Source organism: Labeo rohita, chromosome 3, assembly GCF_022985175.1.
Source record: "Labeo rohita strain BAU-BD-2019 chromosome 3, IGBB_LRoh.1.0, whole genome shotgun sequence".
NCBI classification, from domain to species: domain Eukaryota; kingdom Metazoa; phylum Chordata; class Actinopteri; order Cypriniformes; family Cyprinidae; genus Labeo; species Labeo rohita.
The window spans coordinates 27855600-27880376 of record NC_066871.1 but is presented as its reverse complement, the minus strand read 5'-3'; the positions used below and the strand labels follow the sequence as shown (position 1 = coordinate 27880376).

Sequence of the window (24777 nt, the reverse complement as noted above, 5' to 3'; positions counted from 1 at the left end):
GTAAGAGTGACATTGAAGTCCCAGTGCTGGGACTGTGTGACTCAAATTGCTCATTTGGGATTCTACAACATTAAAGAGCCCTTGAACTGTGTCCTTACTCTGAGGAGACACCCTGCAGCTCTAACCAAGAACAATTAATCACCCCTAAACGCATATTAGGCGAGTGTGGATTATTTGATGTCCGGAGAAATGCTGATCGCCAAGATTGCTGGCCACGTCTGTTTCCTAATGTCCCAAAAACAACCCACACTAGCTCAAGCTTTGAACTCTGCTGCGACTGCAGCAGCCCACAAATAGCAAATAAGATTTAATAAAACATGACTGAACATTGCACCCTGCTTCCGACTCCACACTTTGAGAAGAGGTTTTTGTTGTTTTTCCTTTCCTTTTATCACTATTTCGTTCTCGCTGCCTCCTTTGCTTTAAGAAACAACAAACTTCCCTTAACAGCAATGTCGAGAAAAAAGTAGAAGAGCATATAGAGTAAACTTGCCTCGTTCCTAATACCCCCCAGCCCCCTCCAACTCTATGCCCATTCTGTTTTGGAGCAGATCAAAGGTAATAATCCCCCATAATCCTCTGGTGTGCCCTTGCTGTTGTTATGGTCATTATAGACTGCCGCATTGTTGCTAAGCTATCACGATTGTTCAGAGGAAAGCTACACTGGCTCAGTTTCACAGTGTAATGCCTATTTCACGGATGGACAGCCACTAGGATAATTAGATGGGCGCAGAGCGGACACAGCAACAACGTGCTCCTTGGACAAGAGAACAAGGCCTCGTTTTTGCAAACTAAGGGGTCAGGGAGGGTACAAAACACTCTTTGTCAAGGAAGTATAACAACTTTGAAAGTTAGAGTGGATACAAAATGACATGAAATCCTGAGCAAAGAAACAAGCAAAAGATCTGAATTATTGGCAATAAATAAACTCAATGTTTACGCTTACTGAAGTGTTTTTGCATTGCAGTCAGCTTCATTTTTTTTCCCCCTCTCTCTATTGAATGTGACCCAGGCATTTCATAAACAGTTTTCATGATAAACTTCAAGTGCACAATAAATCTAGTTTATGAATAAATCTAGTCTCTTTTTCCTCCAATTCAGATTCACATCATGGCAAGAATCTGAATCTGATGGCAAAAGCTGCCTATGAAAGTTTCTAAATAAAAGTGAACAACAGCTACATAGGTTGGCAATGGTATACGCTGTTTAATAGTTACGGAAGCGTACGAGGATTGTAAAACTGTGACACATATGCAATCATGATAGCTGCTTTTGTCTTTGCCAGAGTTGCTGTCAGAGGAGCTGTTACTATTTGTTGGCTGCATGCAGAACAAATTCTTTGGACGGAGGAGAATGTAAAATTAAATGGCTTCTGCAGATTACAACCATGTTTTGGTTAAATGATGAGGCGGCATTCATACAGAGCCAAGGTAAAGTTTTCCACTTACATTTTTTAAAATGTGTACCTTTGGCAAGTCAAAGTTTTGAAATGTAACAGCAGGGGCGTTGCCTCCAATGAGGCAAGGGAGGCAGTGTCTCCTCAACAAATTGGATGAGAATAAAAGTTGTAGTACAAAAACAAAACAATGTAAATATTACACAATACGACATAAAAAGTGTATCAATCACTCAAAAAGTGAAACTGTTCAGCAGCGAAATCAGCAGGTAAAGTTACAGCGGGAATCCATGTCTTTCTTGCCTCCCCTGAGCCCATTGAGTTTTAACAGACCCCCTAAAGCGTTTGGTGAATTTGGTGGGGGGTAACTGAGAATGAATGGGGAAAAGTCATCGTGATATGACTGGATATGACTGGTTATGATTGGCTGTGATTGGTTCGTGTGATAAATCCCTCCTCATGTTCGTGCACGTTCACGAATCAGTCTGAATGAACAATATAATGGCGTTAATGGGAAGATTAATTTTAAAAAGTAAGTAAACAACTCACAAACTTGTGGACATTTTACCTGATTGATTGTAAACTTTACCAGAAATATCCATAACAAGCAATTGTTTTATTGAGTAAAACCTTGGAAGCGATCAGTTAATCAATCTACAACTAGGATTTAATCTCGATTCCTTACTGTACAACCCATACTGTTTCTCCCATAAAGATAGCAGAAAGCCAACTCACCATTAGAAGGGGGTACGGGGCCTCACGGCAAACCGGTCACAGCTATAAGGGGCAGAGTTGGAAACGTTCTCCTTTGGGCAGAAGCCCAAGTCCCATCTCCTTAAGATTTAAACCTCAGCGGCTCTGTATAAGAGGGAGAAAACAAAAGCAGAACATATCAGAAGCATGATAACAAAAACAGCGGCCGTCATTTTCCAGACCCTATCGTGAGCCAAACAAACTCGCATCTTGCCTATGAATAGCCCCACAAATCCCACCGGCACCTTCGACGGCATGTTGCCGGAGGCTCCTAGTAAGGAGGGGTATCTATGTGCAACCTTTACAGCACTAAAAAAAAAAAAAACATGGAACACTACACATGCAATTTAATTAACACATAACGTGCGCATTTACACGTCTGCACACATGGGGGACAAGTTACTCTCTTGAGACAAGATGATAAAGAGTGAGAGAGGGAGAGAGAAAGAGGTGGAATATGAGAGTAGAACAGCTGCCAACTTCTTGACATAAAAACACCACAAAGCAAACAGAGCATCAATTATCTGATGGCACAGTTAGCGCTGTTTGCTAAGGCAAGAAACACTATTAGAATTACCTACATATACTGTAGGCTTATTAGGAAAAGGACCTTTTCATACAGTTTTGCTCAACTTCAATAAAGTACCTGCAGTTTATAGCTGCAATGAACACTAAATGGCAGTAAAACACAGACAAGTTTTATTTCTTTTCACACTAATTATGATTACATGGGCAGATTATTGATTAATAAAGACTTTGTTTTCACAATACAACCCTAATGGCCTCAAAAGAACTTTACCATAGTGCTTGATTTGTAAATTAATACATTCGCAGCACATAATCCGTTCAATATGTTTGGCTTTTCTGACGTAGTAAACTTGCTCGGTAGCCCACCTGGTGCGGCACTGAAATTGATGTGGAGCGCTCCGGTACCATCCCCAGAAAAACAACGAAATGTTGCGCTTTTGTAAAATATTTAAAGCAAACAGGTGTGCTTTCTGCCATTTCAGTCTCTGTGAACTTAAGTGTGTATCTTCGAAACTTTGTGTATATTTGCCTTACAGACATGAAAAACATATCTATAGAGAATGTCTACTTTTAAATGAAACAATTCTAATAGAAAACAAATATTCTCAGATTAATCCGTATGAAACATGCATACAGGTGCATTCACTACTGACTTCATCTCTTAAGCCGAAAACAAAGAAAGCACTAGATTATCAATAGGTAATTAAAACGTTAATGAAATCTCCTTACAGTTTTTCCCTGACACATTCATAATTATTATATTTGCCAGTGCGCTGTGGCAAGCTTTTTTTTGCATGTGCTTTAAAGGCAATTAAATTCAAATTAATTTAAATAAAAATTAAAGGCTCATTATTATGATTTATATGGTTTATTAATAAACGTGCGACTAATAGTTGACTAATGCTTAAAATTAACGACTACTAATCGACCAGAAATGGTAATGCTGGTGGTGCAGAAATTACATAGTAAGTATTTTTTCAGCAGTTTCAGTTTCAGATTTTTTAAAAATGCACCTTCCAGACGGCTGCCGGAGTCTTTGGAGAGCAGTGGGCAAACAAACTTCTCGTCTTTCCGTGCTGATATACGGCCCTGTTGTGTGTATTGTGTGGGTGATACCTGAACCCCTTACAGCACAGAGAAGGGACACAGATACTGCAAACCATAGCCAAAACATGGGGCCCGACAGATGAGCCGCGCCTTACGTTACCTGCAGACCGTGCGAGGGACATCTGCTGATGCCACCAGCACCTTCAGTGAGCAGATAAAAAATATTTTGCTTTTCAAAATTAATGTGGAGTCTATATGACAGATTCAAAACATGAAAAATTTTAAAATGTTTTAAGAATTTGAGCAGGTAAACTGACAGTACTGTTCAGTATAGCCAGATGCAGTCTGAGACAAAAAGAATGTACTGTATCATGTTTTTCCAGTACACAATTTGTTGTTTGTTGTTAGAAAGAATCATTTGACTTGATTTTCTTTATGTAGCAACTTACCTACCTAAAAAATTCCAAAATTCATGTTTGAGGAACAGTGCACTTCGTGTTGCAGAACAAAAAGTCTCCTCAAGTAATGAGATCTCAATTGACTAAGAACCACCAACCTAAAAATCCATAAGGAACAGCCCACAAATTAACAATGACTGAACAGCTCTATTTTGTTTGTTATATTATTGGTTCAGAAATTATCAATTTCACCTGAAATGTTCAGATTTAGTTTTATTTTTTCAGGAAAACCAATGTAACATTTTTGTTCAATAATATTTTTGATTATTTTTAAGAATTTCAGTGGTACTGTCATGAACGCGTGTCAAAGACAGAAATATAAAAGAGCAAAGTATTCTCGTAGCTTCATAACATTACGGTTGAACCACTGATGTCAAATGGACTAAATTTAATGATGTCCTTACTACCTTTCTGGGCCTTGAACATGGTAGTTGCCATCTATGCAGGATCAAAAAGCTCTAAGATTTAATCAAAAACATCTTAATTTGCGTTCCCAAGAAGAACGAAGGTCTTACGAGTTTGGAACGCTAGATATAGATTACTTCTGGAAGCCGGGTTGATGCTCTCTATACGCAGCTTAGCAGAAACAAACAATATAAATTTACAATTATGTGTCCTTCCAATGCAGCACATTAAAACTGAAACTGACAGGGAGAGACTGAGACCCACGTGCTCTCACCCACAGTAATTTTCCATGTAAGCATATGCATATTTTAGTAAACATAAAAACAAATGGCATGCTTAAAGCATAGAACATACATATTCACACCCACACATATAGACACATCAACTGCTTCAGTGAGAATGGACACATTCTGAGCACATTCTGTAATTGGTGAGGTGCAGCCAACACTCAGCATCATGCACACTGCTCTCTCTACGGTCCTCTGCAAGAGTTTGCAGCAAGTAGTAAAGAGCAGTTTATGCATGGAATTGTACACCTATACATTCATAACATTTTGATGTGTGGCACAGCGATTAATGCACATGCTCTGACACACTAAGCTGTGGTGCTCATGTGGGTGACGCAAGTTTGAGTCTGGTTCACAATCACCTCAAGTGCTTATATTCATAACCATGGCCAAAAATAAAACGTGATAAAATAAAAATTAAGCAAGTAAATGAATGAATTAAAAAGATAAATAGATAAAAATAAGATGAACATATATAATACAATAAAAATAATCAAAACTTAAAAAAAGTTAAAATAACAAAAATGTAAAGAACAAAAACAAAAACAAAAAACTGAAAGTACAATAAGCAAATAAATACCATTAAAAAATAAGCTAAATAAAAGTATAAATTTAAATAACATAAAAACTATAAAAATACAAAATACACAAATATATATGAAATATAATATAAATATACACATAAAAAAATAAGATAAGCAAATAAAATAAATTGCAATAAAAATAAATAAATAAAATAAAGTCTGTTTCATAGTCCAAAGCCTGTTTCATAATCACCTAAAGTGCCTGTATTCACAACTATAGCCAAAAATAAAAATGTAATAAAATAAAAAATAAGCAAGCAAATAACTGAATGAATGAATTACAAATAACAATTATTTTAAAAAGATATATATATTAACATAAATAATAAAATATAAAATAAGCAAATCTTAAAAAAGTGAAAATAAAAACAAAACTAATAGTACAGCTACCTAAATGTACAATCAGCAAATAAATACAATTAAAAATAAAAGTATAAATAACACATAAAAATCTAAAATATACAAATATCCAAAAAACACGAGGTAAGCAAATAAAAACAAGCAAGCAAATGAATGAACGAATGAATGAATAAAAAGTACAAATAACAATTAATTAAAAAAAAAAAACTAAAAATAAGATGAATATAAATAAAATGAAAAAATAAGCAAAAAACTAAAAATACAATAGGCAAATAAATACAATTAAAAAACAAGAAAAATAAAAGTGTAGATAAAAAAAAAATAAAAAAAAATCAGAAAATATAAAATAAGATGACACAAATAAAATAAAATAAAAATAAGCAAAAATTAAAATAAAGTGTATATGTATATATACAAATACGCAAACAAGTACAAATAATAAAACTTTTTTAAAAATATAAAATAAGCATGGAAATAAGGTAAAACCACAAGCCCCTATAAAAACAGCAGGTGAGTGGATGATCCACAAATTCTAGACAAAACAAAGCATACGCCTAAAGTGCTGTCACGTCTTGATCTGGGCAGCTACGTTTCGTCTGCATTTCATTCAGCGTGAAAAAAACATGGTTAACAGAACCATCTCCTCTGAGCCTCAGCACTGATCTGATTATAAAAATCCTTTCATGCTTATATTTTCCTGTTACGGAGCATATATATTCATATATATATATATATATATATAAAAACATAAAGATCACCATGGTAACAAGACAGACAAAATCAGCAAGCAAATGAAAGCATATCTCCAGTGCTCTGTGCACTTTTAATCAAAGGATGCCACGGTGCCTATTATCCTGCATGTCAGTACCTTTTTTAAAAAACTACCACAAAAAAGAAAATCACACCTCCTTTCCTCTTTTTTTCAGTGCCTGACAAAGATAGGAGGGGACTTGCAGATTGGATGCCAGCTTGATCTCACCTTCTTCAATTGACACAGAAATAACCTAATCTAAGTGTGATTGCTATAGCTGTGATCAGCATCAGGGCTGGAGTGACATTTAAGTTAGCCTGTCATCAGATACCATCAAAGGCAATGCTGTAGTTATCCATGTAGGGGATAACAATCAAGGCTTCAGACAGCAGGTATCTAACATCTCTTATTTCAGCAGCATTACAGAAACAACATCTGGTATGCTGCCGCCCCGTATCTGACTGTCCCTCTAGTCAAACAGTGAGGAGTGGGTGGACGGAGGGATAGGGAGATTGTTCACTTTGTCTAAGGGCAGCCCTTGACTCCTACACAGGCGGCGTAATGGACCTCAGTACGTAGGCAGAAAGAATGTGAAATCTGTCACACATGTAAATTCACTCAGAGAGATGTTAGGAACAAAACTGCCATTATGTGAAGAGACGACACACAGTCTGAGTTAACTCGATTTGGGCGGTGAGAACAACAGATATTTCGGTGACACACGAAGAAAACAGCGGGAGAGAGAGAGAGACACAGAGCTCAAAGTTGACTTTAGTTTGATGTTCAGTGTAGTACTACTTGTACTCTATAATGTATGTAAACACTACCAGTCAAAAGTTTTTGAACAGTAAGATTTTTAAAGTTTTTTAAAGAAGCCTCTTCTGCTCACCAAGCCTGCATTTAATTGATCCAAAGTACAGCAAAAACAGTAAAATTCTGAAATATTTTTCTATTTAAAAGAACTGGTTTTTATTTGAATATATTTTAAAATATAATTTATTCCTGTGATTTCAAAGCTGAAATTTTATCATCATTACTCCAGTTGCACGATCCTTCAGAAATTATTCTAATATTCTGATTTGTCGCTCAAAAATATTTTATTATTATTATGTTGATATTATGTTATTGGTATTTAGCTTTTGTAACATTTTAAATGTCTTTATCTTCACTTTTGATCAATTTAAAGCATCCTTGCTAAATAAAAGTATTAATTTCTATAACTTCTTTTACAAAAAAAAAAAAAAAAAAAAAAAAAAAAAAAAAAAATACTGACTCCAAGCTTTTGAATGGTTTAATGTATAATGTTACAAAACCTTTTTATATCTATTCATCAAAGAATCCTAAAAAAAAGAAAAGAAAATAAAAAAAAAAGTACTCAATTGTTTTAAATATTGCTAATAAATAATAATAATAATAATAATAATAATAATAATAATAATAAATTAAATAGATTTGATCACAGGAATAAATTACATATTTAAGAAAATATTCAAATAGAAAGCAGTTATTTTGAATAGAAAAAATATTTCATAATTTTTCTGCTGTATTTTGAATAATTGCAGGCTTGGTGAGCCGAAGAGGCTTTAAAATTAAATTTAAAAAATCTTACTGTTCAAAAACTTTTGAGTGGTAAAATAAAATTATATAAAAATTATCACAGAATTAATGGCACTTTATTAGTTTTTTATTACACAATTTATTAGTTTTAATTACAGAAGAACAAATTCATAAAAAATATAAGGATAATGATTACAAAAATGCTATTGTTAGATATTTATATAATAATTTTTAAAATATACACACACACACATATATATATATATATATATATATACAAACATACATAATTCTTGTAATTTTTGTGTGTATTCAGGCAGTACATTATGCAAAACAAGCATAGCACTTTCAACTTTGCACTTAAATTGAACAGAACAATAAAATGTTAAATAATATACAATTATATAAAAATAATCATTGCATTAGTGGTACTTTATGAGTTTTATTATACTTTCATATTTTATTTATTATCATACAAGTCATTCATTTTTATTACACAAGAACAAAAAAATAGAAGGGAGAATGATTACAAAAATGCAACTATATTTTCTCTTACATATTTTACATAATAATTTAAATATATACATACATACATACACATGCATAATTCATGTAATTTTTGTGTGTATTCAGGCAGTACATTATGCAAAACAATCATGGCACTTTCAAATGTATACTTCGAAATTAAATTGAAATTGAATTCAGAAACAGCAAATAGAAAAGCTGATTACATTACGGATGTCTGAAGGCATCTACAACAGCCTCATAATGTATGACCTTATCCACAATCCAAACACACACCAAGACGAGCCATATACACAACTTTCTAAGCACATTACAACTCAGCAAGTCACATACACACTTCTCTAGCAAACTTCTTACATGTACAGCATATCAAATTGACAGGTACATAGACTGGATTATATTATTCGGCAAAATGTCTAATGCAATATTTGAATATCAGATTCGGGAGACACTTTTAATGTGATAGCAGGGAGATAATGAGATTCTCCAACAGACTGAGGTGTTAACAATTCCTTCGCCTTCGAAGTTCAGCCGTTTTTACTTTGACTGCTTCCTTCACACTGTGGGCTTTGTCCAAAAAGTCCCCAGTTGAAGTGGGGCAAAAAATGAGGTGTAATGGAATGCAACAATGAGGATAATGAGGGCCAGCAAGCCACCGCTCTCAAAGGCAGCTTTATGTCCAGCCATGAATAGGTCCCATCCAAGGCGCCAATTCAGGCTCCGACTAAACAAAGACAGGGACACGTGTCCCGCCACTTGCTACGGCCGCTTCACGAGCCAGCTGATAACGAGAGCGCGCGTCACGCCTGCCCTTCTATTCTTTTCAAGTCTTGCGGTTTAAATTAAAAAACGGCCTTGTCTCATTACTCCAGACTTTCATTGTATAAAAGAGAGGTTGTTCTTCGAAAGCACTCAGAAACCCTTGAGGACTCTGACATTGTGCTGGCTTGAGAATGTGGTGCCATTATCAGAGGTATAAAAAGACATTGTTGCTATGGATTTTTGGAGATTTTGAGGAACCAGGACGCAGTTCTACAAAAAGCTCCACCATGTGTTGAGCTACTTTTAGCAGCACAGGGGTACTTGAGGATGGATGACCCTAATTCCTCTGGGACATGCGGGGATGGAGGAGAATGGGGAGGGGAGGTTAGGGGCCCTGTCATTCCTAGATGAAGCGGATAACTCAAGTCTAGACAAACACTTGGGCCCAGGGCTCAGGATCCAGCAAGAGGGTCGGGAGGGGGGCTGCGGCTGGCATCCTGGAAAACCATCTGCCTCGGAGCTGATAAATCTTGATTACGGCATGTTGGGAAGTAGGGGAAGAAAGGATGGAAAGATGGAGTACCAGTTTATCTATCTTATGTAGGACATGTGAGGCTGAGGATAAATTTGACATCCACAAACAGCTGCCTTGAATTTCAAACAAGAGCTGCGTTTCCATTACCCTTCAAATTGCGCAAACTGAAACTGCAAATTGAAAATACGCCTAATGGAAACACGTCAATTTCACAGAAACTCCCATATATTGCAAAAAAGTTTTTACGCTCACATGAGGTGCTTTTTCAGACAATTTGAAAAAGAAGTATCTCGCAAAACTGCAATGGAAAAAAACTGCAATGTTTTCGCATTTACAGGTCACATGATGTATGTAAAAAGTCATATGATCATTCTTCAATGTACTATAACCTCAAAAAACACTTCATATATGGCCATTCTCAAATATAAGGGGCTTTCCCTGCCATTAATGCTTAGACTATTTACACTGCACACGTGTGTGGTGCATTATGGCTCCGACGCAGCCACCGGAGCTGATCACGGCCACTCTAGTCAATGTTTATGTTTATACCAGCCGTGTTGCGTACATTTCTGATGCGGCTCTCCGCACTGCTTCTGTAAAGATACACACATACACCTCTTTTGATTAAATATAGACAAAATAGGTCCAAATCCCATCACAAGCTGTTGCCATGACTTATCGCAAAAGGAAAAAAATACATTTTAATCTCATAACATCGGTTCATGGAAGCGCTGTCATTTTGAAATACTTTATCAACATTTATAAAATATTGTTAAAGTTTTGTGCAAATCTGTACTGGAAATGTGCCTATGGTAATGGAAACTTGACGGAAAGGTAATTGCAAAAAAAATGAATAACATATTTAGACAACCCATTGGAAATAGTGTGCTTCTACACACATTTGTTGAGTCAACTTTAAATAATCTGTTACCTGGCTGCCTTTAAAATTAAGTTCAGTCAACTCAAAAAAAAAGTTTAGTCAACTTGAAATGTACGTTGTACTAAGTGAAAACTTATATATTTTAGTTGATTCAACTTAAAATTAAAGGCAGCTGGGTAACAAGCACAGCTTTTAAGTTAAAAAAAAAAATAACATTTTTAGTTTAGTTAACTCAAATATTTGTTGTGACTTAGTACAACTGAATATTTCAAGTTGACTAAACTTGTTTGTGTTGACTGAACTTAAAATTTTAAGGCAGCAGGGTAACAGATTGTTTTAAGTTAACTCAAATTGTGTTTTTTTTTTTACAGTGTTACGTAACTTACTACATGTTTTGTGGAAGTTTCAAAGTGAAATGTCTAGAGAGTGGCGCTAAAACACACGTTCAATGTGTGACTGTGGCACGTTTTTATTAAGTTGGTACAGGCACGTATTGCTGTGCTTTTATTACACTGCTTGAGATACATATTGCGGCTGTTCAGAATTAAAATATCCAGGGAGTGTCGCTAAAGGTTAATGCTCTATCATGTTGAAAATATCCCCTACACCAAACCCAACTCTAAACCAACCCAATAGTGTTAACAAATACAAAAGTGATATAAAAACAAATTTGTTGATGCAGCTGTGCTATTTTAACTTTCTTATGCAGATTTGAGCCGTTTTGTTGAAGCGTAGTTTAATGGGGTTCATACCGGACTTCTTTAGCACTTTTTATCTGTTCCATCAACCCATCTTATTTTTCTTTCACTTTTAAAAATGAAAAACAACTTAAATTCTTACAAAAAGCTATTGTGTGGCTTTTTGAAGCAGACGAGTCATATGGACCACATTTTTGTATATTTTGGAGTTCAAAGGGGACATCGCGTGCCCAATTTCCACAAGTTGGTATGATTCTTTAAGTCTTCATAAAATGTCTGCAACATAATTTGGTTAAAATTTCTCAATGGTCATGTAAAACAACACTTTTTTACCTTGTCAAAAATAGCTCTGTTCACAGTGAGCCGTTTCGTTGCATGTATCTTTAAATGATAATGAGCTACTGCTCACTCTACCTCTTTCTTCCGTTTTTTTGTGTATTTGGTGGCACATTACCATCAAAAACAAAACTAACCACTGTGTCCTCAGTGGCTCAGCTACAGCTGCTCAAGCGTTGAGAAAATGGCAGACAGTGTACAACTGGCTGAGGGCGGAAATATGCTAATAAGGGACAGTCCACCAGCAGTCATGGGTGGGGCCTGAGCAATATGATGTCATACTGCTCAGAAAATCAAAACGGCTTGATAATTGAGACGGATTAGGTTTTTTGGACATTAAAAAAAGAGTGAATGGATTTTTATCATTGTAGGGTGGTTGTGTCCACACACTGCTACATATTTATATGCAAACACCATGTCAAAGTGAATTTTGAATGTGATGTTTCCTTTAACATCCTTAAAAACATGGATTCACTGTATAGATTCACTGCAGCTTGGAAACTCAGATTCAAAATTAAGATGATTCAAAATATCTTATTGTTTTCCAAAGAAGTCATTAATAAATGACAGAAGTCAAATATGAACTATAATATTTAAGAATACTACAAGAAGGCGGCCTCCCCAATACGTGACACAATACATCAAAAGTATTTTCAATCAAAGTTTTGCCACAGAAGTCATAAAAAGAGGCCTGTGTCAGATATTAAGATAAAAAACATATTACGAGTTCACATATCTATCAGGTTTGAATCGCTGAACTATAGGACATTGTGTATTTTGTCATGTGGGATACTCAATTACAGAACCTGTAATTTCCTCACAAGGTCAACATGTAATCTTATTCCTAACAACAAAACGGCAGTGACAAATTCACTGGCCACTGTCCCTAGAGCTAAACACATTTATCACAACAAAAACAACATTACATTTGCTGCCCACTAGGCCACTACAAGCCTCCACAATCACATACACACACTTCCCTGGCTACATCATGGCATCGGATCCCACTTTTAAAAACATCCTGATCTGCTTTGTCTTTCGGGGCACCTGCTGTGGCTTGAGGCTTGTGGGTTTACTGACTTCCACACCCAAGGCAAGGAGGGTAAGAGAGGGGGCCAGTGGAGGAGCTGCACAGATTGGGCCCTACTGTGTAGAGACCAAACAAAAAGAGCTAAAAGAGCTGATGTAGACTAACTACTGTTGTACTGTAATACTGCATTTAAAAAATAAATAAAATAAAGCATGTAACAGTCTGCTATTTTAGAATAATGATGAAAAAGTAATAAAAATACAATAATTACATTATAGAATAAATAAATAAATTAATTCATTCATTAATGAAGTGATAAAAATGATACAAGTCATCAAAAACAAAAAACTAAAAAACTAAAAAAAATCTAAACAAATAATTACATACAGATTAAATAAATAAATAAATAAGTAAAAAGCAATTCAAATATTTTACACTAATGATAAAAGCACAAATATTAAAGCTACTCATTACAGATGAAATAAATACATTACAACATGTAACATAGTTGTCTATTTAAGAATAACAATGATAAAATTATGAAATAAATAATACATTTTCTGTTATGCTTTTATGACTCATTTAAATGTCACATTTTTAGAGGAATGGTACTTAATGGAACTGTACAATAAGCATTTTAATCCAATTATTTAATCCAAAATTATTCGCCCGTCAACTATAACTGCAAAACTAAGTAGCAGGTAAATCATAATGACAAGAATTTACATCTGAATTATTACTGCCACATTCAAAACAGACAATTACAAGCTGAAACTGGGGAACCATTATGTATCTCTATAACAATCTTTTGTTAAATGCTTCTTGGTTTTATTAGCAAACATGAATAAACGGCAACTAATTTGCAGTTCCTGTGCCAACCTACCATCCTTTCAGGGATAAGGAGGACTCAAATGGACACCCGCCGGGCCGCAACGCCCCGAGACATTTAATCCAGATCTTTCAGCTGATCATTTCGGTAGGACAAACAAAATTGTGCTTTACATCCATCTGTGCCATAACAAGATTTAACTTATGAACCTTATAGAAACCACTAAAATTACAGTCTAACAATGTTGCATTATAGTGAAGTCATGTTAACACATTTGAGAGAAGCTGTCACTATCCTGTCAAAGAGCTGTTGAGATCTGAGTATTACACATATAAAACATTCCCCCCTAATTTGGCAGCAGAACAATTGAAAATGGAAGAAATGGAGCAAAGATCATTTCCGTAAATGACTAATTTCCAAAGAAAAAACTTGTGTTCAGATAATGGCACTAAGGTTTCCGCTCTTAGCTGCATTTCCAAGGAAAAGGCATTAGAGTTGTATTAAACAGACGCATTGCCTCAGAAATGTTCTTGAATAGTACTTTAATTTACGGCAGGGATTTGGTTCTTCAAGATGGACGCCTTCAAGAGACAACGGAGGCTGAAAATGTGGCATTTAGAAAAAAGCTCTCTTGTAAACTCCTTGTCCTAAAGGCTGTCTCATTACATCAATTTCTCATTACTGCATCAACCAGGCGGAAAATTGCAATTTCACACCCAGCCCTGAATGACAATGTAGGTCAGGCTTGGATCTCTTGTACGTGCAAGGAGAAGGTCAAAGGTCACGCTGAGATGGAAGTCAGGAGGACATTGTGATCTTGATCTAATCCTACAAAGCTAGACTTTTAACTAAACGCACTAACTTTGTTGCTCACTCTAGCCAGGAGTCGCCTACTTAGACAGAAAGAGTAATACTAACTACTACATAACCTAACCTAACCATAACGCAATGCAAAATGATTTTCCCACAACATTCAGAGTACGGTTCCACTCTAGAAAAAGACAGTCGATAAATATCATGTCATGACGTGTCGAGAAGGCAGGAACTTCACCGCAAGGATCATAACAAACAGCGATGACACACAGAGGTAATACGAAACCGCAAATCCATCACTAATTTCATAACAACTCAGTCACCTAGTGCTCTTGGCAAGGAACATGGTCTCGAGTCCTTTTACCGAACCTAAAACGAGCCATTGTCAAGGTCGCTTTCCAAATCTTCTCTGAAACGAGATACTTCAGTCTCCTCCAGGCATGTGTAGATGTGAAAAGCTTATTTGCTCTCACATACTGAGTGTTTGACTTACTGGATCAAGCAAAATACATAGCAGTCAATCACATAAACTATATAAAAAGAAGTCTGGGAAAGTTAAGACTTGAGGCTACTAGTTATGAAGGATCAACACTTTGGTATGCACAACTACACATCTGTTGATATTTGAGATTATGTTAGTGAGTCATATGAATCTACTCATTTCATAATAGAGACGCGGGAACATATAACGCAATACCAGACATACTGGAAAAATTATCAACTACCTGTACTCATTCTCTGATTCAGAAAGTGACTATAAACTAAATACAAGATCTAGAGGGGAAATGAGTCACGTGACAAAAACATAGACAAGACATGATTTGAAAAGACCTGAATAACCTGAAGATGACACACCCAAGGTTCTGTGCGGGGTTTATTGCTCAAAGTTCATGCTTTTTACACTTCACACACAAAGCAGACACTTTTACATTTGGTTTTAACCAAACAGTTTTTGCATTTGATGAAAATGCTTATTAAATGCCAAGTTCTGTCATCAAACTAGATGTCGCAGGCTGGTCCGTACCGCAAACTGATGATATTCACAGCATTTAACTACTTGCGTACGCAGCCAATGAGCTTGCTAGCATTCAGTAGAGCATTTCGCAGCACACTTTCAGAGTTCCTCTGAAACCCTCCACCTCCCCAGCTCCACCTATATAGATCTGCTATGGTTTATTATATATACCATTTGTGCAGCAGCAGTATGTATATTAAATACCCACAATCTTCCAAGAGTTGTCATGATAGAACATGACTAAAGTACTGGGCAGAGAGAGGGCAGCGGGATCGGCAAAGGACCTCATGAAGGGATTCGAACTCGGGTCGCCGGAAGCACAGTTGTGCTATATGTCAGCGCACTAACCACAAGGCTATCGGTGCTGACAGAACATTCGTTTTCTATTTGAGTTTGCGTTATTTGGAAGTAGACATGTCACTCTCTATAGATATAGTTTTCATGTCTGTAAAGTAAGTTTACACAGAGTTTCAAGCTCAAGTTCACAGAGACCGAGACGGCAGAAAGCGCATTCTGTTTGCTTTATTTTACAAAAGCACAATGTTTTGTTGTTATTGTGAGTGCGCACAAATAAACAGAGGCTTTATAGATTAAAAAAAATATTTGTGTTTTAAAAGCGACAGCACTGGCGCCTCCATCTGTCATGCAGTGAGGGTGTTACTATTCAGCTTCCACACTCCACACAGACACTTAAAGGAACACTCCACTTTTTTTGAAAATAGGCTCATTTTCCAACTCTCCTACAGTTAAACAGTTGAGTTTTACCATTTTTGAATCCATTCAGCCGATCACCGGGTCTGACGGTAGCACTTTTAGCATAGATAATTGAATGTGATTAGACCGTTAGCATCTCGCTCAGAAATGATTTTGGTATTTTTCTTATTTAAAACTTGACTCTGCTAAAACTTGACTATGCTAAAAGTGCTACCGCCAGACCCAGAGATCAGCTGAATGGATTCAAAAACAGTAAAACTCAAATGTTTAACTCTAGGGGAGTTGGAAAATGAGCCTATTTTCAAAAAAAGTGGAGTGTTCCTTTAAATCACGCACATTTTTCTAGGTTAACAATATATTAAGCTGCCATGTAAAGTTGCTACTACATACACCTTTCAGATGAAAAGCCATATTTGAGGTCGATGAATGATAGGTGAGCATTTGGATGTCCTGCCCTATGTACTGTATTACCACACAGACCAGCCGTTAACCATCTGTCCCTCACGGACTGCGTGACTTCGCCCCTTCCGGTGGATTTTTTTTTCTGCGACTAAGTGACTAATAAAATTTCGGTCGACCAAGCTTCTTCTTGTTGAATAATGGTTAGTCGACTAATTAATTTACAGTTCTGTCATGAACCTCGAGATGGCTCAGTCTGATAGGTCTAACTCAATCTGACATAATAACATCAATATTCACATGGCACAGCTGATTGGTTCTTTTCGTATCAGCAGCCAATGAGTTTGCTGCTCAACATTCAAATACTCGGCTAGTGCTTGCTGTAGCAATTGCGGTGCACTTCAGAAACCCTCCTCCTCCCCAGCTCCACCTGTATAGATCTGCTACGGGGTGATTTCACACATGTTATATATTGGGGTTATATATATGTTATATGCGCAGCAACAGTATTTCTTACATGTTCAAAACAGTGTGCCTGTGGATGTATTGGCAGTAGTAGTGTAGCAGATCTATTCTGCCAAGAGCAGACATGTTAAAATTGCTATGTATCCACCTTTTTCCCTGAGTAACCGATGAGCGGCACCATTATGGGTTCAAACTTCCATTTGGGTGTTTTCGAGTTCTGGTCTGAAATCCATGTTAAAATGTGGTAAAAAATAAAACTTTTTCAATGTAATTAAATTAAAAAAGTATGTGCAGGTTTAACGTTACATTATCAGCTCGGAAAATATGTTAATTTGACTAGAAGCACCAGAGACTGGAAACGTAAAGCACCGTTCCAGTCGGGCGAGACTTACGCATTCAGAAAAATGTGGATATTACCATCATAAAATCTCTGAGAATCGTCATGACATGAATGTATTAAGTTAAACTGATCATCAGTGGGTCTTCAACTTTAACTGGGTCTTTCATTTTGCCTTCATCTTTCATGAAATCCTGTTTTTCGTCATTAACTCTTGACAACATCATTGTCTGCATATGACAGTCATGTGGTCTTTTTAATTAAAACTAATGCCTTGATTCACCTTAGTTAACTTGCAAGCAGATTTGTCCCACAGATGATCTCTGAGAGGCATTCCTCTGAGAAACCGGCTGCATGATCGCTCTCCTGAGATGTCTTCACTTGTGGCGAGAGGTGCAACAGAGACGTCTCTCTACAACTCAATTAAGGACTCATTAGCATGTCCATTAGAAGGCGTCACTCCTCCAGTCCACTGATTCTCTGATTCATCAATTCTGACCTTGAAGGACATTTAGCCTTGAAACACTCACGCATAAAACAGCAAAAGAGTTTAACATTAGCATAGCAGCTCTCTTAAAGTAAGTCTCTTGTTGCTAATGGAAGTGTAGTCAATAAGTGAGTCAGATGTTATTGCACTGAATGACTCAAGCCGAAAACTTTTGAGTTGGTGAGTCTTTTTTGTCCAATTTGTTAATGTAAAGAATCTCTTGTGCATTAAACTAAACTCTTCATGAAAGACATGTTGTCAGTTCGGACTGCAAAAACCACAACAACAAGAACCAACAACTAAAATATAATTACAATATAATTCATTTTGACATTGTGCTGGAGATTGAGCAAAAATATTATATTTAAAAGTAAGAACAAGACTCAAAATGGATACAGATTTTACAGATACTGATTTTTACGACCTGAGTATTAGATAACAAAAACGGATATACTACTACTGCTACTAATGATATAAAATCAAAATTTGAACATTATTATTATTAATTATATTATCAGCAACAACAATTTTATAAAATTATATTGTTGTTGTTTATGCCACTATATGCAGCTATTTTTGATCAAATTAATTTTCATAACAATGACAAGTATATTGTTGTTGTTATTATTATTATTATTATTATTATTATTATTATATTATTAGTAACATTAACACTAATTTAATATTATAAGATTATATTTTTGTTTATTTAAGGAGTTTTTTTGTTGAATTATTTTTCATAACGACAACTATATTATTTTTATTACTATCAATGACAATAATAATTTATATTATAAGATTATACTGTTGTTGTTTATGTCACTATATGCAGCAAATTCATTTTCAATGTATTATTATTATTATTATTATTATTAAATATACTATGAGTAACAATAATAATTTATATTTTAAGAATATATTATTGTTGGTTATTTATGGAGTTTTTTTTATTAAATTCATTTTCAGAACAATGACAACTATATTACTATTATTACTGGCTACTACTAATATTACTATTATTATTAATTATTATTTGCATTATATTTATTATAAGCAACAATAATTTTATATAATAGGATTATATTGCTGTTGTTGTTTATGACACCATACTTATGCATTTCTTTTTGATTAAATTCATTTTCATAATGACAAATATATTATTATTATTAATAGCTATTACTAATACTACTAATATTATTTTTATTATATTTATTATATTATAAGCAACAATAATTTTATATTATAGGATTATATTGTTATTGTTGTTTCTGTCACTATGTTTATGCAGCTTTTTTATTAGATTATTTTTATAATAATGATGTTGTTGTTATTATTATTAATAGCAACAATAATAATTTTATATTATAGGATTATACTGCTGTTAATTGTGCCATATTTATACAGATTTTTTTATTAAATTCATTTTAATAATAATGACAAATATATTATTATTATTGTATTATTATTAATCAGTCACAATAATAATGTTATATTATAAAATTATATTACTGTTGTTGTAATGCCACTACATTTTTGCACTTGTCATTGTCATAAAAACAACAACAGTTTTATTATTATTATTATTATCATCATCATCATCATCATCATCATCATCATCATCATCATTATTATTATTATTAATAATAATAATAATATTGTTCTGTATTATTCTTATTACTATTATCATCATTATTAGCTACTACTACTACTACTATAATAATAATAACAATAACAACAACAACAACAACAACAACAACAATAATAATAATAATAACAATAATAATAATAATAATAATAATAACAATAATAATAATAATAATAATAATAATAATAATAATAATAATAATAATAATAATAATAATAATAATGAAATTATATCTAGGCAAATTTGTCATTGTTTTTTAATTTTGAAATCTTTGTTTTGGCATTTGAACATAAAACCTATTATTGGTCAATTACTTATCTACTGAAAATTAAATATTTGAAGAGGTTCATGGATGAAATTATTATAATGATATTTTATTCTGAACAGCCCCCATCACAAGCGACATGACATGTTGTCGGTGTTTCAGTGTCTAATTCTGGTACATCACAGCAGGTGCCTCGTCCACAGAGAAATCCTAAACATCAAATTTGACTGGCTCAGATGACGACAGCCTCTGTACCTTCACACATGATTTTCATACTGACTGTGGGCAGAACATTTACTCAAGGCTAGAAAGTTGCTGTGTCACACCAGGCTAGTACTCAACGTTAGACTGGAGTTAACTGCCGAACGCCTACATCACGTATTAGTAGTGTTTTAGGGCTTTCAGTCTGATAAATCTCCATCGAAAATAGCCCCGTATTCGCAGTCATACCTGGGGGGTGGAAGAATCTCAGCAGGAACTCAAAAGAAAGAGCTCGAGTTCACTCGAACCCCTCTTCTTATCTCTCACCCACCCTCAGCGCCTTTTGGTCTCCCTTCCTCGTTCTTTTCTCTGGCCCACACTGGGCAGTGGATGCTGAGCCAAGGGGGTGGAGGGTATTTTTAGCCAGCACAGTGTGCTGAAACAGTGGAGAGCGTTGTGCCCTCACAAGGACAAATCTCACCAACTGGGAGAGAAAGTGAGAGAGAACGAGACAGAGAAAAACTATGAGAAAAAAAAGACATTTCTCTTCTCTTCCCTACAGGAATAAAGGGTCTTAGGGAGAGGAGAGGTTGTCACATCTCAGGAGCATCAGACATCAGATCAAACACCTCTATCTCTCTTTTCACACCATTCATGAGACTATTTCTCTGAGTTTCTGCAGGGGAGGATGTCAGCCCATAGTTATTTAACATTCAGTGGAAAGTGGTCTTCAGTAAAGCGCTGCTGGAAAGAGGATTGTAGGCAGCCAAAGGCCTTTAAGAGCACAATGTTGAAACATCTACAGTAGAGAAATGTCACAGGGTCCAAAAAAAAAGATACATTTCTTTGTTGCTGTAATAAATTAGGTGTATTAAATTGATTAAAAGTGGCAGTAAAGGCATTTCTAAGTTCTTTCGAAATTTCTATTCATCTATTTCTATTAAAAAAAATAATGACAGGAATGAATTACATTTTAAAAGATATTAAAATAGAAAAATGTTATTTTAAATTGCAAATATATTTCATAATAACACTACTTTTACTGTTTTTTTAAAGAAATGCAGCATTTGCAAGCATAAGAAACATCTTAAAAAAACAAAAAAAACAAAAAACTTTTAAACGGTAGTAAAATAAGATGAAATAACATTACATAAAATTAATTAAAATAAAATAAATTAGATGAAATAAAATTAAATGAAAATAAAATTAAATTAAATTAGACAAAATTAAATTAAATTAGACTAAATTAAATTAAATTAAATTAAATGAGACAAAATAAAATAAAACTAAATGAGACTAAATAAAATGAAATGAAATAAAAGGAGACAAAATAAAATAAAGTGAGATGAAATTAAATTAAATAAAATGAGGCAAAATAAAATGAAATGAATGAGATTAAATGAAATGAAATAAAATTAGCCAAAATAAAACAAAAAGAGATAAAATAAAATAAAATGAGATAAAATAAAATGAATGAAATGAGATGAAATAAAATGAAATAAAATTAAATAAAATGAGATTAAATTAAATTAAATTGAATGAGATTAAATTAAATGAGAAACTAAAATGATATGAAAGAAAATGAGACAAAAAAAAATAAAACAAGTCTAAATAAAATGAAATAAAGTGAAATTAAATAAAATAAGATGAAATAACATTTAAAAAGATGAGACAAAATAAAATTAAATGAAATTAAAAAAATAAAATGAGACAAAATAAAATTTAATTAAACAATTAAATTAAATTAAATTAATTAAATTAAATTAAATTAAAAGAGATTATATAAAATGAAGTAAATAAAATAATAAAATGAAACCAATTAATTAACCAATCATATCCTGGTGATAAAAAGAATCCTTCACGAACCTGACATAATGGTTCATGCAAATAAAAATGCTGATCAGTGATGAAAATCATAGTCTTGGACGCATTCGGGTTAATACAATCATTTGTGACCATTTTAGTGACAGTCTGGTGCCCTATAAAAGCGTCACATGAAGAAGGCGTCTTTCATGTTCCAATGCCGTTATTTGTGGACCGAAAATCATTAGTCACTTCAAAAGCACCCAGAAATGACAGTACCATGGAGGATGAGGAAATGGTCATTGACTTCATTTGACCGCTCCATGGTGGCGTATGACTCCTAGGGACCCAATTTCCACTTCAAAAGGGGCTCTCTGGAGCTGAAATGGGGCTTGCTATCATGCTCCTCTTTGCTGTGATTCCCAAGTGGTATTAGATGTTAAACGTTCCCCCCATGGCAGAGGGAGGAATTCCACTGCCGGAGTCTGAAGTGGGGGGAGGACGGTGGTGATTTGAGCCACTCCAGATGTTATCAGCCTCCAGGGCTAATGCTAGCAAGCCTGCATAAGGATCTCCAGGTTTGGCACGTAGTTTAAAAATGGTCACACACACAAACATACACACACACACACACGCCTTATGCGTCACAGTTGAGCTTTATCAGAACAATGTGTCTGAGTGCCTGAAGGTGGCTGTTTACAACAGTGCCTTGAACGCGCTCTCTCTTCCTTTCTCTGTTTAACTTCTCAACTTTGCTTTTCTCTTTGCATTTCACTTTATATTTGTTCGCCTTATGCTTTAATGCTTCAGATGCTTCAAATTGTGCTTCTGAGTGTTCATAAACTGAAATTAAAATAGTCGTTAGGGCACCACGATTAATAAAAAAAACCCTAAATCATGGCTTAAATCATAAAGGCTACGACTGAACTAAATAAATATATGCACTGCGTGTTTCAGAATGAAGTACAGCATTGTTCTTTTACACGCGAGTAGCTCTTTAGTGCGATCCTTTGTTTTCCATGTCTCAGAGCACCTCAGCTCGCAGCAAACAAACTCATCTCTGCATGAGCTCTCAGTTTATGTTAAGCCAGGTTCAGATTACACGGCGTTAGCCCGATTTTGGCCCTTGACGTAGGGTGACGTGGGGATTTGTAAACAAAAATGAGCGTCGGGACGCAAGATTCAATCGTTTCATCTCGTGTAGTGTGTTATAGGGGCTGACAACCGATGCCACGTCTGCGACGCTTCACCACAGAAAGACTAGCATGTTTAATTTTTTACAATTTTTTATTTATGTTTTTTCGGCCGTCCACAATGAGTTCTGTCACATCTGTAACACTGGTCAATAGGAGCACAGAAGCGCCCTCGTATATGCTTTCAAACATGCCAAAACTAAAGAGAGACAATGGTATCGGTCCCGCTACGTGCTACGTTGTATAATGTTTGTGAAGCTACGGCAACAATAGCTGATGTGTCCTTAAGGGACTACAGCGACAGAGTGAAAAAAGGTCAAATAAAAGCTATTTCTTGTTGACTGTCCATGCCAGATTTGTGTCCACCGACAGGTTCTGTTTCTGTTTATTTTGGGCATTTCAGATGACAAGACAGAGCAAAACATGCTGTTTGCTAGCCATTGTTTGTTTACGCTCATGGCACTTCCCGTCTAGTCCTGCTTTTGGATGACAACACAAAGATGGCAAACTATGTATGGACGAGAAACAAGGTATAGTCTGACAAGTTTGTTGTTTATGACGTGACAAGATTTTAGGAGTCAAAAATTGCAAAATCTGGCACAGTGACTGTCATAACCAACAAAAAAAAAGTCCAGTCTAAACCACCCATTACTTACAGATGTGGCCATTAAGAATGCCCTTTTTTTTTTTTTTTTTTTTTTTTTTTTTTTTTCACGGCAGCTTGCAATTCGCCGTGATCAAAGATCTCCCTGCAGAGCTTTTTCAGATTTTTTAAAAAAACGTTGTGCTTCACACAGTTTCCACCATTTATATAGCCTGAATACTGTTAGCTTTAGGCAATTTAGACAATTTTACAAATTTAGCTTATAGTTGTTTATAGTGTTCAAAAATATGCAAAATGCACCATATGTCACTTATCTTTTTTTATTAATCCCAAAATCTAAATTTTTTGTACCATATTTTTATTTTTATTTTTTTTGCATTTTAATATAACTTAAAAAAAAAAATCTTTAAACCGTTGGCAGTTTTACGACGGGGTTCTCCTGGTACAGTTCGCATTGAGGGGGAAAAATATAACATTACTGGGGTCGCTTCAACCTGCGGACATGGAAAAACAACCCGCGGCAACAGTGTTAAAGTAGCCCAATTCTGCGGTAAAACCGCGCATTTGGCAACACTGCAGACAACATCTATAATGGCATTTTAGTGCCAATTAAAATAAATAAATAAAGTAAAAAAAATTATAAACAAAAAAATAAAGAAACAAGTTTACACAATTAAAGTCATAATATTTTGAGAATAAAATCAAAATTATGAGAATAAACTCATATTGTTGAGAATAATGTCGTAGCAATATGAGACTAAAGTCATCATATTTTGAGAATAAAGGCAAAGCATTTTGTACGATGCTGTTTTAGTGCCATGTTAAAGAGAATATTTTGGAAAAAAACAACAAAGGGTGGCATGGGTCACCCCTGACATCTGATTGGCCACCCCAGGCGCCACCCCAATAATTAACATGCTACTACTGTTTATTTGGGAACACAGCATGCGCCAGTCACGTTTGAAGACTTGTAATGAGAAGCACTTATAAACCAGCTTTTGTCAACAAAAGGAAAATAAAGAAAGTAAAATGCACCTATTGTGCCCCTTTTTACAAGATAATAAATATAAATGCAATTACAAAATAAGTAATATGTCTCAGGTGTCCCCAGAATG

General features: G+C 34.8%; 1 protein-coding gene across 1 annotated transcript in view; it reads right to left on the bottom strand.

Moving 5' to 3' along the window:
• The window catches only part of tanc2a (tetratricopeptide repeat, ankyrin repeat and coiled-coil containing 2a), a 151041-nt gene extending 130513 nt beyond the window's left edge, over nt 1-20528 (bottom strand). Inside the window, 2 exon segments of the mRNA XM_051103493.1 lie at nt 2132-2254; nt 20312-20528. The gene's annotated coding sequence lies outside the window, so the exon portion shown is untranslated.
• Between the last annotated feature and the right edge of the window lie 4249 nt (nt 20529-24777).